General features: G+C 29.7%; 1 protein-coding gene across 1 annotated transcript in view; it reads right to left on the bottom strand.

Moving 5' to 3' along the window:
- The window catches only part of LOC131854838 (leucine-rich repeat-containing protein 15), a 30,657-nt gene extending 15,876 nt beyond the window's left edge, over positions 1-14,781 (bottom strand). Inside the window, exon 1 of the mRNA XM_059206007.1 lies at positions 14,602-14,781. The gene's annotated coding sequence lies outside the window, so the exon portion shown is untranslated. The remainder of the gene's footprint in view (positions 1-14,601) is intronic.
- Positions 14,782-15,189: the final 408 nt, after the last annotated feature.

Below are 15,189 nucleotides of genomic sequence, written 5' to 3'. Positions count from 1 at the left end.
TTATTGGATTGTTTATTGACTGTCTGTCGTATTTTACATTCGAAGCATATTCTGGTAATAAAACAACTATTACCAGAATCTGCTTCGAATGTAAAATTGGTATACGTACTATCTACATATGAAATAAAGTCGAATAAAACTACATAATATCCCTATATAAATGTTTAAAAATATAATTTACTACTAACTAATTATTTTAGACTTTAGTATAATATTAATACAGCAAGCGTTAAATGTCGAAAAATAAAATTATTGCATTTAATTTCCAGTCTTTTATATTTTTTAATTTCCAGAATTAATAATTAATATCGTATAATTTCAACTCCTACGATAATATCCTAACAGTAAAGATGATATCCTAAAACCTATACTATTTTCTATAGTATTTATTATTTCGAACATACATCAGATTCAGCATACAACAGAGTGAATAATATTTCCTATTGCTATCTCTGGTATTTTCGTTATTCACACGAGATGTGACAATAATATTAATTATTACCAATGATTTCTTTAATCATAGCGTGGCTCACTATCACCAGTTAGAAGAAAATAATAGTAGATACGATCTATTTTTATAAGACAGTGATTATCTCTTTATATTAAAACTACATACAGATATAATATTATCTCTAAAAATATACTCTATAAATATGAAATCCTGACAAAAGGCCATTATATCAGGATATAGATATAATACGGAAAATCATTGGTAGTTTTCATTGTACAAATGTAATCGAACTCATAAAAAACTATGTTAGTTTAAATAGACATAATCCAAAAGCGACATGCAAGATTCATTAGATATTAATGCTTGAAAAGCTTCTGTAGAGTACTTGCGCAGCTTAACTCGCCCTTTATGTACATAATTTACGCCACAGACTAGTAATATAAATGACTCGTATAATTTTGTTGACATGGAGAGTAGATATTGATTTTTTTTGTATGCTTTACAGTACCAGTGACTACTCTGAATTATTTAAGAGGAATTATAAGAAGATTATGTTCTTCTCAATCTAAATACAACTTGTATAGTTGATATAAATATCATAACAACAGATCCTATTTTTAAATTTTCCTATGTTAACGTTACAAACAAATTATAATTAGTAATTATAATTTGTTTGTAACGTTAAAAACTTAGTAATTAAAAATGTAAATGCAGGTAAAAAAGATTAGTAAATAAGACCCGATAATATCAAATAAGTAATTTCAATGATTAGTCATGTCAAATTCAAACACAAAAATGTGTTATAGAAATGTATAAAAATTGTGATTAATATTTATGAAAAAAGTTGGTATCTATATTACAAAAGGTATATATATTACAAAGATCACTATCGAATGTAGGGGAGCGTGGGATACAGTGAATCGTGGGTCACAATGGATAGATCATTATAGCTGTCCATGTAGTCCACACAAACACTTGCGTATCCGCGAAGTTGTCGTTCTTACATTTCTTCCTCGTCCTAAATAGTCGCTATCTTAATTTCAGAGATAGAATTTGCGTCGCAGCACACTAGTCGATTACTAACACAAGTAAGATAAAAATATATTTTTACATGTTCTTGTAAAACATTGCGTTTCTGAAGTACAAAAATTTTGCAAGATTTCATTATTTGTTATGATTGGATTTTATTAGTCTGATTTGTTTTTTTAGCAAATAAAACGAATATTGCGATTCTTTAAATCGAATTTCTATCAGTATAAATGCAGTTCCAATATCATCAAAATTATAATATAACACGAAAGTAAATATTAAATAAAACATTATTGAATAGGATCTGGCAAAGTATTTTATAAAAAAAGTCTTTTCTTATATACGTATATAAAAACCTAACCTCATGGTAGAAACTTCTGTTTTAGCATTAATCGGTTATTTTAATTGTAAGAGGCGAAATCTATATATTCACAAAGTAAAACAATAAGATGTTCACTCACATGTACTTGTGCGTGAACATCTGACAAACTAATAATATTTTTATTAGGTAAAGTATAAGAGAGATGACCCATACTGTTAAATACATTTCATTCCAGTTTATGAGTAAAACAAATGGTAAGCCATAATTTTGCCGTAGTCTTCAAATTATATGTAGCACATAGTTAAATGGCTATAAAAAATTCGCATAGATCATCCACGAGTGACCGCCCCGCCCTCGGTCTGCATCCGGCGACAGGGGAAGGCTTTTTCAAATCTCATTACCGACCCACCCGCATATAAACTACGATTGCTGAAGGTAAAATTAAGACCAGTGCATACAAATGATATTGTACTCTCAAATAAAAATATCATGTATCAATATATTTACAAATACAAGTTATAGATATATATAATAGGTGCCCTAGTAATTAAAATAACCTTCATTACCACCAACTTAATCTATTTTAAATACTGAATACCTTTGTAGTTTGACCAGCAATCATAAATGAGTAAACAACTGAAATAAAATTTGTTCTTTCATTGAAAAGAAAAATTATTTATGAGTATAAATTACACATAATATTGTGGAAAAGATATAAAATACACAATAATAAATAAGTAACAACATTTTTCCGTTGTATTGACAGAAGCAAACCAATCTCTACGAATAGGTATCTACTACTCTTTCACTCGTCAGATGAGTGAGCCAGCCATCATTGCATTCAGGTATAATTTAGTGAGATTGAATAACACAGATCTTCACCTCACTACCTGTCTAGACATTTTGACATGATTTAAACGAGGCACTCGACCACAGAATAATTACAACACTTAACAATAAAAAATCATTATCGTAGTCATTGACTAAGACTACGGTCAATGTGATACATCTGATAGAAGTAAGAAAGCTAACAAAACTAAATTGAATATACTAATAAGATATTTTTGATTTAGCTACAGTCTTAGTGAACTCCACACAATTATAACAAATTTTGGATAAGAAAGATAAATGGACCTGAATAAGAAAATATATCTGAGTATTTATAAAAATGAAACTCTATAGAATAAATAAAGATTATCTGCTCCTGCCTACGTATTTGGCTTTGAGGCTCTGAAATTGCCGCTGGTGGACTTTATCTCGTACAATAGCAGTATCCTTCCTGATTAAATACAAATGAAACAAAGATAAATTTATTATAATTGTACTTTTTTGTCTAAAAATATTAATTCAAAAATAGTGTAATTTCTTTGAATTCCTACGAAAAATCTTCAACCAATCTTTTGTCAACATTACAGTTACTTTTTTAATTAATGTATCTTCTAAAGTATTTCTTTTCAGTTTAGTTTTTTGTAATTAATAAGTTCAGTTCATTGATTCCCGGGTTCTTCCTTGAATCCTTCCATCACAGTTATGATATATGAAACATAACACCAAAACCAAAATACATGTTTACAAGGTTTTCATTAAAAAATTCAACCGGAGGTAGTTAGAAAAAAATCGATGTGGGTCGGATCTATCACTTTAATCATCTCGGTTTTTAGATTGTATTATATTATATGTATTCATAATAATGAAATTAGTATAAGATATAATAATTATTAATACATAATAGAAGCAAGTATAGACAAACACCACAGCGGCCATAGTCCAATATAAATACATAACAACTTGTCTAGTTAGATTAGATGTCTATGAACAATTCTGACCAGTTCGGGAATGTATCCGATAATAGAATCGTGTAGATGTGCTGATTTATCTTTTCAATAAATTTAACAACGTACGAACGTAAAATTGTAAGTGTTCCGTCTTGGCAATAAAAATGGGACCGGTGCCGTTTCTATTCTAGGTAATAACCACGTTAAATTATGTCAACGCTTTAAATTTTAGCTGCTGGATTTTCACAAACATAGACGAACAAATCTTTAAATATTCAACTTCATAATAGAAGTAAACAAGGGCATACCTTTGCTTTTAAATTTATTCACTAACGATAGGGTTCCAGAGAACAATTAATGTCCATGTGACTTTTAAATCTCTGCAAAAACAAATGTTTTATAAAACGTTTTACTCTCACCGGAATACAGCACCTGATAAATGATAGCTACGGGCGCTTTATGGAAACATGAAGTGATATAACGTTACATCACTCCATACGATATATGTGTCCATAATATTACATGGCCTAAAATATATTTTTATTTAATTTTTAAATCACAAGTCCAAGTACGTGTAACATCAGACTTCATAGAAAATTGGCTGACATATCAAGAATTTTTTTAGTAAAATGTTATAATTCATATTCCAAATTATAATTACATGTAACTGTAATTATAATTTGGAATGATGATGATGAATGAATTATAACATTTTACTAAAAAAATATATCACCCACCTAATAACCAGTAACTTTAACGTTTGTAACAAACGTTCAATGACTATATTCTCATACATTACGGTTACTTAATGGGTACTGAGTTTTTAAATACTATACCTAACTTAGGTATGCAAAAAAGAGAATAGAGACTAAATAATAAAGATAAAAATTAAACCAACAAAAACACCTACAATATGTATAGCCAACAAAATGCTTGATTTTAATTAAGTTAATTATGATTGAATTTAAGTGCAACGAATATATATAAAGACATAAATATATATTTAAAAACCATTATCCGAAATGTCACATATTGAGTTAATTACCCTTAATTCATGATACTTAATGATTGTCGGGTTTTTACGACCCCATACAATTATCTTAAATGGGAATGAGCTTTGGAATAAAATACATCATATTAAATAATTTCAAACAATTTGAGTTTTTTGCTAAAAGTAATAATACTTGATAAATGTATAATACATTAATGACATTTTTAATGTTAAAAATAAAAAGTATATTATTGATCCATTTAATATCAAGTAAAATCATGTATTATAGATGATTTTATTTAAAATTATTCGTTCGGCTTATCCTGCATACATAGAAAAGAATGGTAATAGTTTTTTTTTTAGACAAAATACAATTTAAAAACTTTATCTTTATTTAAAACTGTCGACGAATAAACATTAACGTGCGTGGTTAGTCTTTTAACCACATTGAGAAAAACTAAATTGGATGAGTAACTCTAGAAATAACTCGCCATTATTTAGTTTTTGTATTCTTTCCAAACCTCAATAATAACAATTATTTTTAGGTTATATTCACAGAATTGAGCTAAATAAATATTCAATTATTTTAATTACTAATAGAACTAGTCAGTCCGTTACTATTTTTATGTCATTTAATATTTTAGTATTAATAATGTTAAGTAGTCACTTTTTCAAAATATTTAAGGACCTTCCTGTTCACATAATTATGAATTAAATAATATAGAATTGTTTGTAGTAATTATTCTATATTTAACAATAATTAGCCAGAATAATATTTTTTTATATTTAGGTACTTAGTTGTGTCGAGGTGACCCTAAAATTAATTTGCGCCATAACTCACGTGTGGTGAGTGGTGAGAGCAACGAAAGGGCGGGGGTCACATATGTCACTATCACAAGTCGTGGCCGCGCTGTCTTTTTATCTCACTGACCCTTATTTACGCTCACAAGTCCAAATTGTTACTGCACTTTGTATAAATGAAATGAGAAAAACAGGTTACCTGTTTTTTGGGCATCGCTTTGTCTTGGGCATCTTGAATTCTAAGAAAATGTAGACTTTACGAGTACTTTACTGTAGTTAAAATTAATTAATATGATTATTTTCTTTAAGTAGATAACAGGAATAGCAATTGTTGCCCTTCCTATTCTGATAGTAAGTGACCATATCGTATTTTTAGTTTCAAACTCCCTTTATCTTACACCCTTGCTACCTTTATTTTACTTACTTTTTTAACAACAATATAACCATACAACAAATATGTTAAATTTCATTACGATCAGCTGAATGTTTAATGCCAATAGGCAACGAAGAGACAGATACACTTTCACGCTTCTAATATTAATAAAATAATCAACATATAATGGATTTGCCATAATTGTGCAGTCTTACAATATTATTATCTACTATCTAATTAGTTTAAATTTTAAATAAATACGAGAAAATAACACTACGCCTACAATAGAGGGCACATTTAAATTCTTGGCCTATTTACAACAGATATCGAACTGTGACACATTTTCATACTCAAACATATTTGAACATCATTCTTTTACAAGATTGCGACGGGTCAACTAGGGAACGCCAAGTCCCAGGTTAGACCTGTTGCGAACTTGTGAGTGATCGATTATTAGGATTGTATTTCCCGATACAGTGGTATGAAATATAATAACTTTTTTTTATATACAAATGCCGAATCGTAATGTAACACAATGTAACATACAATATCTTTTATATTATATTGGTTACGCGATTTCTCTACTATACTATACTATTGTGCTTATTTTTTTTTTAATTGGATTCGTTTTCATGAAACAAAGTAAAATTGTATAGAACTGGAATAATAAATGCATTGATAGTCCTCTTGATATAGAATGTTCATCACAAACATCACAAATTCACTGTAGCGTATCCTTTGCTGCTTTGGCATTACTGAGGATTAAAGTGTTATACTTGGTTACCCCACAACTTGCACTGTCATATATCATCACCTTATTACCCGGGAAGCAGCTTACGGAACAAGCCACTTGGTGATACATATATATATTATTATATAAATAAACATTACAGTCTACGATTTTTATATTCATTTGTTCTTGGTTTATAAACTTTTAAGGCTCAGTAGCGCAAATGTTCCTAAATACTAGATATTACAATAATAAGATTACCTTTATTAAATAAACACCTTTTGATCGCTTTTATGTGCGAATGTAAGGAAATTACTACTATCAATAATAAGTACTTATTCCTTGGGTATTCAAACAACATCGATGGAATACGGCTTTTTGAAGTATCGACATTAAATATCTAGATAGGTATATTTAATTATCTTTCTTCCTTTTCAACAAATAACATCAGACTATTTATAATCTAGAAATATTTAGACTACATTTTTGAGTTTATTCAATTATTTCCATTACTTAGATTATTATTGTATTAACGATTAAGTTTGGTTTAGACCAGAGATATTTATCACACTGTAGTCTGTCAATTCTTATTTACAATCCATATATATAAATTGTTTTTAATATTAATTGTTGTCCATATGATTGATATTGCAGTTTTTATCGTAATCGCCCAAGGGTATCAAACCTTATGACAACATGAATATTGAGTAGTACTCAAATGCAGATCTGTATGGCACTAATGTTATAAAACTAAAGCTAAGTAAATCACTTCTTTGCATATCCATTATTTATTATGAACAATAAATTTTAAATACCTACATATTTAGTATTAAAATCGCAGCTACTTTTTATTTCATTCCAACCAGTTAAATATGTCGTTGGTAAAAACTGCACAAGTTTTAAAATCACATTGTCTAGTTTCGTTTGTCATACAATTAACAATAAATCCGTTTTAACTACATAAAGAAATGTGTGCGTCATCTGACTCACCGAAGAACACTAAATTACATTGTCCGATAACAGAATAATTTTTTCGGTAATAAACGACTAAAGTTTCACAGAAATCTGATATTTCAGAAGATTGCCCAACAAGGTAATGAATTTACATTCTGCCCGCTCTTATACATCATATTTTATCAACATCGCTGAGTCTGCCGTCCGCTCCACCAAGCGTCAGTTAAAGCGATTACCTACTTCAAGTCGAGCATTTCACTTAGGTACGGAGATGGCCACTTATTTGTCTCAAATCCAAGAAATTGTATACTCTCAATTAATTATAAGCCCTATTCTGTAGTTTCCTAATTTGATTATCTATGAAGAATATCTCAAAACAAAGAAGTTAAAAACGCGATAACTCCTTTGCATTTCTAATTGAAATGAATGGCCCAATGATAAATAACGACTAACCTCCTCCACAAGTGCTAGTCATAATTTGAGATGCTGTTAAAATGCTGAGCATAATTCGAGACTTACATTTCTCAATTCTCAATTCAGAAATTTTATAAAGACTAAATCTGTTACACAAAACTAAACCAGCGATCTATATCTGTAAAATTTATCCTAGTCACCATTACACGGCGGCTTCCTGGCAACATGATTACTGGCGGTGACGAAACTAGTTAGTTTTCGTTACGTTAATAGTAAGAATATCTGCAGTCTGTCAAAACCACAACAACCTGTATCGTAACTCCCACTTGTTGTACCTAACCATAAATTGCTGTTGAAATCCACTGAAACAAGTTCCACTTCAATAGTTGAGACTGTTATATTTCAATACGCAAAAACTGAATTGAAATAGCCCCATATTTTTTATTTACATTCTAATTGAGTTTATGACTAATGAAGTCGTTATTTTACTATAGTTTTGATTTTTAATCTGTACGGAGTTGTATTGAATCTTTACCTAGCCCTGACAGATAGACAAACGACCATCGTTGGCGTTACAATAGTTCTATTGGACGCTAAAAACAGTACGGTATGACAACTCATGACAAGTCTTTGTGTGTCGACCGACAAAAGTTTGTGCAAAGCGAAAAGCACATTTCAGTGGAAGCCCCTAAAATAAATGAGCTTGTTTGATGCTCTATGTGTGTGAGAATAGAACTGTCTTTAGATAAACAGAGATAATAAACGACAAGGAAACAGACGTGAACTACTTAAGTGTTTATCTCTCGCATTTCTGTGTTGGTTTTAATAATGGAATATGAAAATGTATTACTATGAAATTGTATTATTTATCATGTACTCTATTAACTTTGTACTAAAATAGTCATATTTGCAGACGTTTCGTATTAAATGTTATTTTCTTTTTTAATAACTGCTATACTCAGTATGTACATTTTCATTTGTAATTTTTATACATAGCCAAATAACCAAAAAGGAAAATAAATTTGTGTCAATCTGCTGTACCAAAAGGATTAAACATGCCGCTCTGTACGAATCGAGTTAGAATTTACTCAACGTAACCGGCCGTGTTCAGGTCTCTCTTGCTGAAAGCATAATAATACCGAGCGAGTACATTTTCATCGACGTTATACACAACAAATCCTATTGTGATTCTTGGACCTGAAGCAGTAATACTCCCTTTAGATCTCCAAGTAATTCAATGTAGTGAAAGTTCGTATTAGTGCTGTAGAAAACTGTATAATATGCTTAATACGCATTACTTATAGAACGCTTATTCAATAAATAATATAGAAAGAACAGTATTTTTAAATGCATAGGACCCTTTCAGATAGAAGTTAAAATTCTTATTATTAATTTCAAATTGACAGACGGATAATTAATATGGATATGCTGTTTAACCCGGCGCTAGTTCTGCTTAATAAATATTTATTATATATCCAGAATGATATACCTAGTATTTATCTAATTAATAAACAGGGTTACTTGTACTTTCTGTGCTGTGTGTGTACTTTTATATATTTAAAGAATATTTAAGAGTAATTTTTTTACTGAGAAAGCGTATGTTTGTATACATGCCGTTTATCTGTGCGTATGGAATAACGGTTTCAATCTCATCTGAAATGCGTTCCAAAGTGGCCCGGGAGGTCGTTACGGCACAACGATCGTATTGCCTCGATTCAACTTTGATGAAAACTTATATTGGGTTACTGTTTTATATAGCCTTGTTAGACTATATGCGACATCAACTCAGCAGCGACACGAGATGAATTATTAATATCAAATTGAATTTGTTTCGACTTCGTAATAATTATTTATGTACTGGTAAATAATATGCCATTATTTAACTCGCTTAGGGGTAGATTTTATGTCATTATTTTTGAAGTGAAATGTCACTCATTGGTTTAATATTCCGCTATTTAGAACCAAACCCAAATCAGAGTTAGATTATCATTAGATTCAATTCCAGCTATAAGTCAATTTAATATGAGATAGTGTCTAATCAGCCTCTATTATATCTTACGCTGTCTTGATCCACTCTTAATATCTTTACCTCCTGTATAAGCTTAAAAAACATATCATGAATGTCATGGTATATTAGATATAGTAATTTAAACATTTACATATAATAAAATCATAAAATCTGGACGACTTATATCTTACTTTTTTTAATTATTTATTATTATTTATTTTTGTCGTTTCATTACAATTCGTATAAAAATGTGACTAAATATTTATTGCTACCACCAACAGCTCAAAGTCCTCGATCGATGCAATAAGTTTATTACCAGATACCTGTGAGACTTTCTAACTTAGTATACCCAATTATATACGGTATGTTAGGGTCCCACCAATTAAGAACAATGAACATGCTGTATATGGTTTCTTTCATAAATTATTAAAATAAGTAAAAAAACGAAATTTAACAAAAAAGGATTGATTGGATTGATTGTGGATATGACAATAAACGTGATAGTGCACGACCATACTTTCTCTTAAAATAAAATACTAAAAATACAGTCCTTAAGAAATCCATATATATTAGTATAATACTGGTATTAGATCAAAATTTGCACAGAAATCTGAGTAAAATTAACAAAAAATGTCACATTATACACACAAATAATACTTATTATATAATAAAATTTAAAACCTTTCACTGTTTGTATTTTACTCATTACAAAACCCCGTAATGTAGACTTCCTATCCAGTGTGGAGTTACTTTTGATGTACCTACCATGTAAGTAGCAAGAAATATTTTTCAACCCGCTATATAAATAGATCAATTTTATAAGTTTTACGTGTCTGTATATGTATCTGTGAGAGGAACTGTGGCATCATAGCACTAAACAAATTAACCATTTATAATACCGTTTTTTTGCTTCCAAGCTTCCAAGCTACCATGATCGAGATGGTTATTAGCTAGATATTAATAGAGTTTTATTCGGGGTTTACTTAAAATTATTAAGTTTATAATTAATATTTTAAACGAAACCTTCATATATAACAAAGATTATAGTGAGTATACAATTATGACAGCAATGATGTGTTTAAATATCTAAAGGTCAACATCGCTCTTTGACCAATAATAACAAATTAAATCACCTATTTATGTTTAGATTTCGAAAGTTATTCCTTGTAGTAGGAGCTTGAGTATTCAAAAACATTTGGAACTTTTTCAGCGTTTTTTTAAGTGTTTTATGGTTATTAATCCGAACAACCTACACGTATTTTACATGAAATATTTCAGATGATGTTTTTTTTTACAAAATACTATAATTTATTCTACTATAAGTTATAACTCATATCTTTATCTATATCGATAACATTTTTATACCAGTATAAATGTACACTATTCTATAATTACTTATTACATTATGTAGGTATCATAAAATTATGAGTAGATGAAATTTTTTGCAAAATTTTCACATGAACGCAGAAAGATGGATTCACACGGTAGCGTAGAAAATAACTAGTTATTGTGGAGCGAATAAACTTTCATACCTATTCGGAACATACATTAACGTCATACCCTCGGGAAAAGGGGTAATTTCAGGGGTACAGGCAAGGGTACAGTGGATACTCCACTTCTACTAAGGGAACGGTTTGAAAATACGTAATTTGCAAGGTGTGATTTTGTTTATTAACTTTTTAAAATATTTAATGGCACTGATATATAGGGCAAAGCATTATAAATGGATACCGGAACTTGCATCTCGCCTATACACGTAAATATACATAAATAACAAGTCTTTTAGGAAGTTACATATCATTTTTAAGATATGTATCCATTGTATTCTTCAGCGCACAAGTATTATTTTCTTTTAGTGTTTAACCCATGTGCTACTTCTATTTTTTTTTTATATTTTTACAAATGTAGTGAAATCATGAAAAAAGAGATCGTAACCTAGTAGTATTTAACCTATTACTTTAAATCTAATCAAAAATATTGTGTCAATTTATACTTTTGATTAACACTACAAACAAACATAATCTGAGTGAAGGTTGAAAGTTTGCCACATTGAATTCAAATGTATCTAGAGAAGTGGGTAATGTTAACGTCGTTGATAATAATTGTACATTACTTAATGACGGTATTAAAAGTATAACCGAAATATTTACTAAAAGTATATGAATTAAACGGAATAAAAAGGTACAATGGTACACGTATATGGTAAAAATGCGGGCTGCACATAATTCACTGTCACACGCTGTACTTGCTGACGCGTTTTTGTTATTTTACAGCATTTATGTTACAGCCGTGATTAAAGATACGTCATATTAACAATGCTCTGGAAGCATTTCCGGTTCTATTCTATTGCATTCATTGTATGCTAGTAGGTTTTACGTTATTAAAAAAGTTTGCAGGTAGTCTGTAAATAATGATGCGAGTTCTGCCAATATAAATATAATGCAAAGTACGTTTATTGAAATTTGTAGGCATTCGTGAGAAATGAGTATCTATTATTAAAATTAATGTACCTAGCTATTAAATATACCTACCTAGTGAATACAAATTTCCACTTTAAAATTATAAAAGTTATTTTTAGGTATAGGAAATAAATAAATTAATCTTTTTAATATTTTATAGTATACTTAAATTTTTATGGCACACAGCTATGCCGTGTATAACTTTCTTAAATATTCGTTATTAAAAAAGGTATAAGTTGATTGTTGTCAAAAATGTAATAATAAGAAATATATTTAGTATTATATTTTCAGTCAAAACCAATCATAACTACTAAAATGTCTGTTATATTTTTACCATGTTGTCTTAACAGAGTCTATTTCAATTTGAAAGCAGCGAGAATATTGAAAAGTATTTTGATCGCAAAGAACTTTACTTACGTAGAATGGCGAATAATTTTAAAATCTAAAGATGATGAATATTTCTGCGAATACATTAAAACTTTTAATGTAATGTTAGAAATCACAATCTTTGAGATCTTTACTAAAGTTGTGTCTCAAAATGTGTTGAGAAATCAGGTGCCATCAAATCGTAGGTGCCTTTACAAAATACTTGTTTATTTCCATTCCACTAATGACTTGTCAAAAACAAAGTGTCTTGGAAAGTGCTCAGAATGTTTTGCCATTACCAACTGAAGACTGATCTTCAATATTATTCAAATAAGAGCTGTAGAATATTGAGAACGTCTAAATACAATTAGAGACCAATTAACAAGAAATGGCGGGGGTTGGTTAGTTTTCGCTTTGTTTTAATCTACCCTGGAGCAGTCTCAATTTATATTGATTAGAACTATATATGTAGATACCTAGAATATATAATATACTTAACAATTGACAAAGTAATGTATTTTATTAGATTGAATTCTAAGTTAAATAGAGATACTTTTACAACTGTTGCCGTGAACATATACGTCCAAGTTTCGACCAGCATACAATAAGAAAAATATATGCGATTATTGATACAATATGATATTGGTTTATAGTAGTTAGAAAACTACATATGGTATTATAGTAGTAATGTTTATACGGTTAGGTAATCCTGCAGATAGAAACCTATGAACAAAACAAACTATACAAATTCCATTGGACCCTATATATATATAGCATAGGCATAGCGGCATATTTTTTATTACATAATGCCTATAATTTTACTCAATAAATTAATCTTAAATATAAAAAGGTTTGGTTCCTGCGACCAAATATTAAATCACAATGAAACGCGTATTTTTTAGTTAGGTACAGATCCTTGGAAATGTATTTACAAGAATACACCTTTACAACTATAATGATTTAACCTTCACCTGCCGATAGCTAAGAATTACATTTCCGCACAATACTGGCATTCCGTACTCATGTGTACATGTTTATATTGTTATGTATATAGGATTATCTATTATGCTATATACATAACAATATAATAGGATTATCTATTATATTAAGGGTTTGTATAGAACATGCATAATAAAAAAAAATATTGGTTTGGGCTAATTTGGTTTGGATCTTGTCAATGTATTTAAATATCACATTGAAAAAATACTACCTATTACCAGTTACTCTGTTGAGCTAAAATTGACGATGGGTGTCTATACGTATAATTTTTTTACATATCAATGCAGTGACTTAAAAAAAGTTAAGTACCAAATAATACAGTGAATCTAAGATATGTCTACTGCTGGTACAATGTAAGCTACAAATATAAGTACATAATGATCCCATCATCCATTGAAGCATAGTGAGCTTAGTAAACACACAAGTAGGTAGGTAATCTACTAGGCATAATATTTGGCTTAAATTTATTTCTGGAGTTCGAAAGTCGAATATTATCTCCGTCTACCTTTGTGCATTGTTGAAAAATAAATTATCCGCATCAGTTTATAAAGTAAAGGTATCTTACCTTTACTTTATAAACATCAAGAAACTCAAGTAGTAATAACTAAATACAAATTCTTATAAGACTCAGATAAAAATTACTTTTACTTTTTAATTATTTTCGCGGCTAATGTAGATAATATAAATTAATGAAAGATTATCATTATATAGATCTTAATTTGTTAGAATATGAAAAGTTCACTTACACTATTACGCCAACATAGGTAAATAAAGCGTCTTTAATTATTATAAAAAAATCCCATCTGTTACGTGCAAAAAGTTAACAAATAATCGTAATAGAGAGCGAAACTTTATGCCCTTATGACTAAGATTCGTATTAAAGAAAATGCATTCGTAGCCTTGTAGTAAATTTAATAAACAAAATTCACCTGTTTTACTGTTAATATTAATCACTTGAGCTGTCACTGTTAAGTAGCAATAATCATGCGATCACGCGTCTATGAACATCGCTTCGCGCTGCGTAGGATACAAATGTTGGATGAGTAAAGAGAGGAGCGTGCGTCGTAGCCGCGGCGAACGGACTGGCAAGCCCTGTAGTAACGGCTACGCGGCTACGCGCTGCCTTACCGACGTCCGACGCTCGGAGGTCCGCGCAGACGCAATACTTCTATCGAAATCCATCAAGTGTAGGCTCGTACTCGAAAAGTAAGAAAAGACTAATGGTACAATGCCCATGGCTCTACACTCATTTTTGTTCAAAACTTTAATTACCTACAAATTAGTTGACAATGATTGTACTTTTCTAAAGTTCCCTTCTATTTATATCAAAAGTAATATAATTATCTACCTTGACATCTCCCTCACATACTGAGGTGGAATTTTTAGAAAATCGCATACAACTGTCTCGTCTATTTCTGCTTAATTATGATATGCGTTTTAAATTGTAGAATAAAATTAAACAGTAATGTTACAGAATTCGGAGGCATTCCATTCCTTCTCAGTATCAAAACGAGAAA

This window comes from Achroia grisella, unplaced genomic scaffold (genome assembly GCF_030625045.1).
Source record: "Achroia grisella isolate CSIRO2021 unplaced genomic scaffold, CSIRO_AGI_Agris_v1 utg1245, whole genome shotgun sequence".
Classification (NCBI taxonomy): Eukaryota; Metazoa; Arthropoda; class Insecta; order Lepidoptera; family Pyralidae; genus Achroia; species Achroia grisella.
Note: the sequence above shows the minus strand (reverse complement) of the source record. Positions and strands in the feature narration are given on the sequence as shown.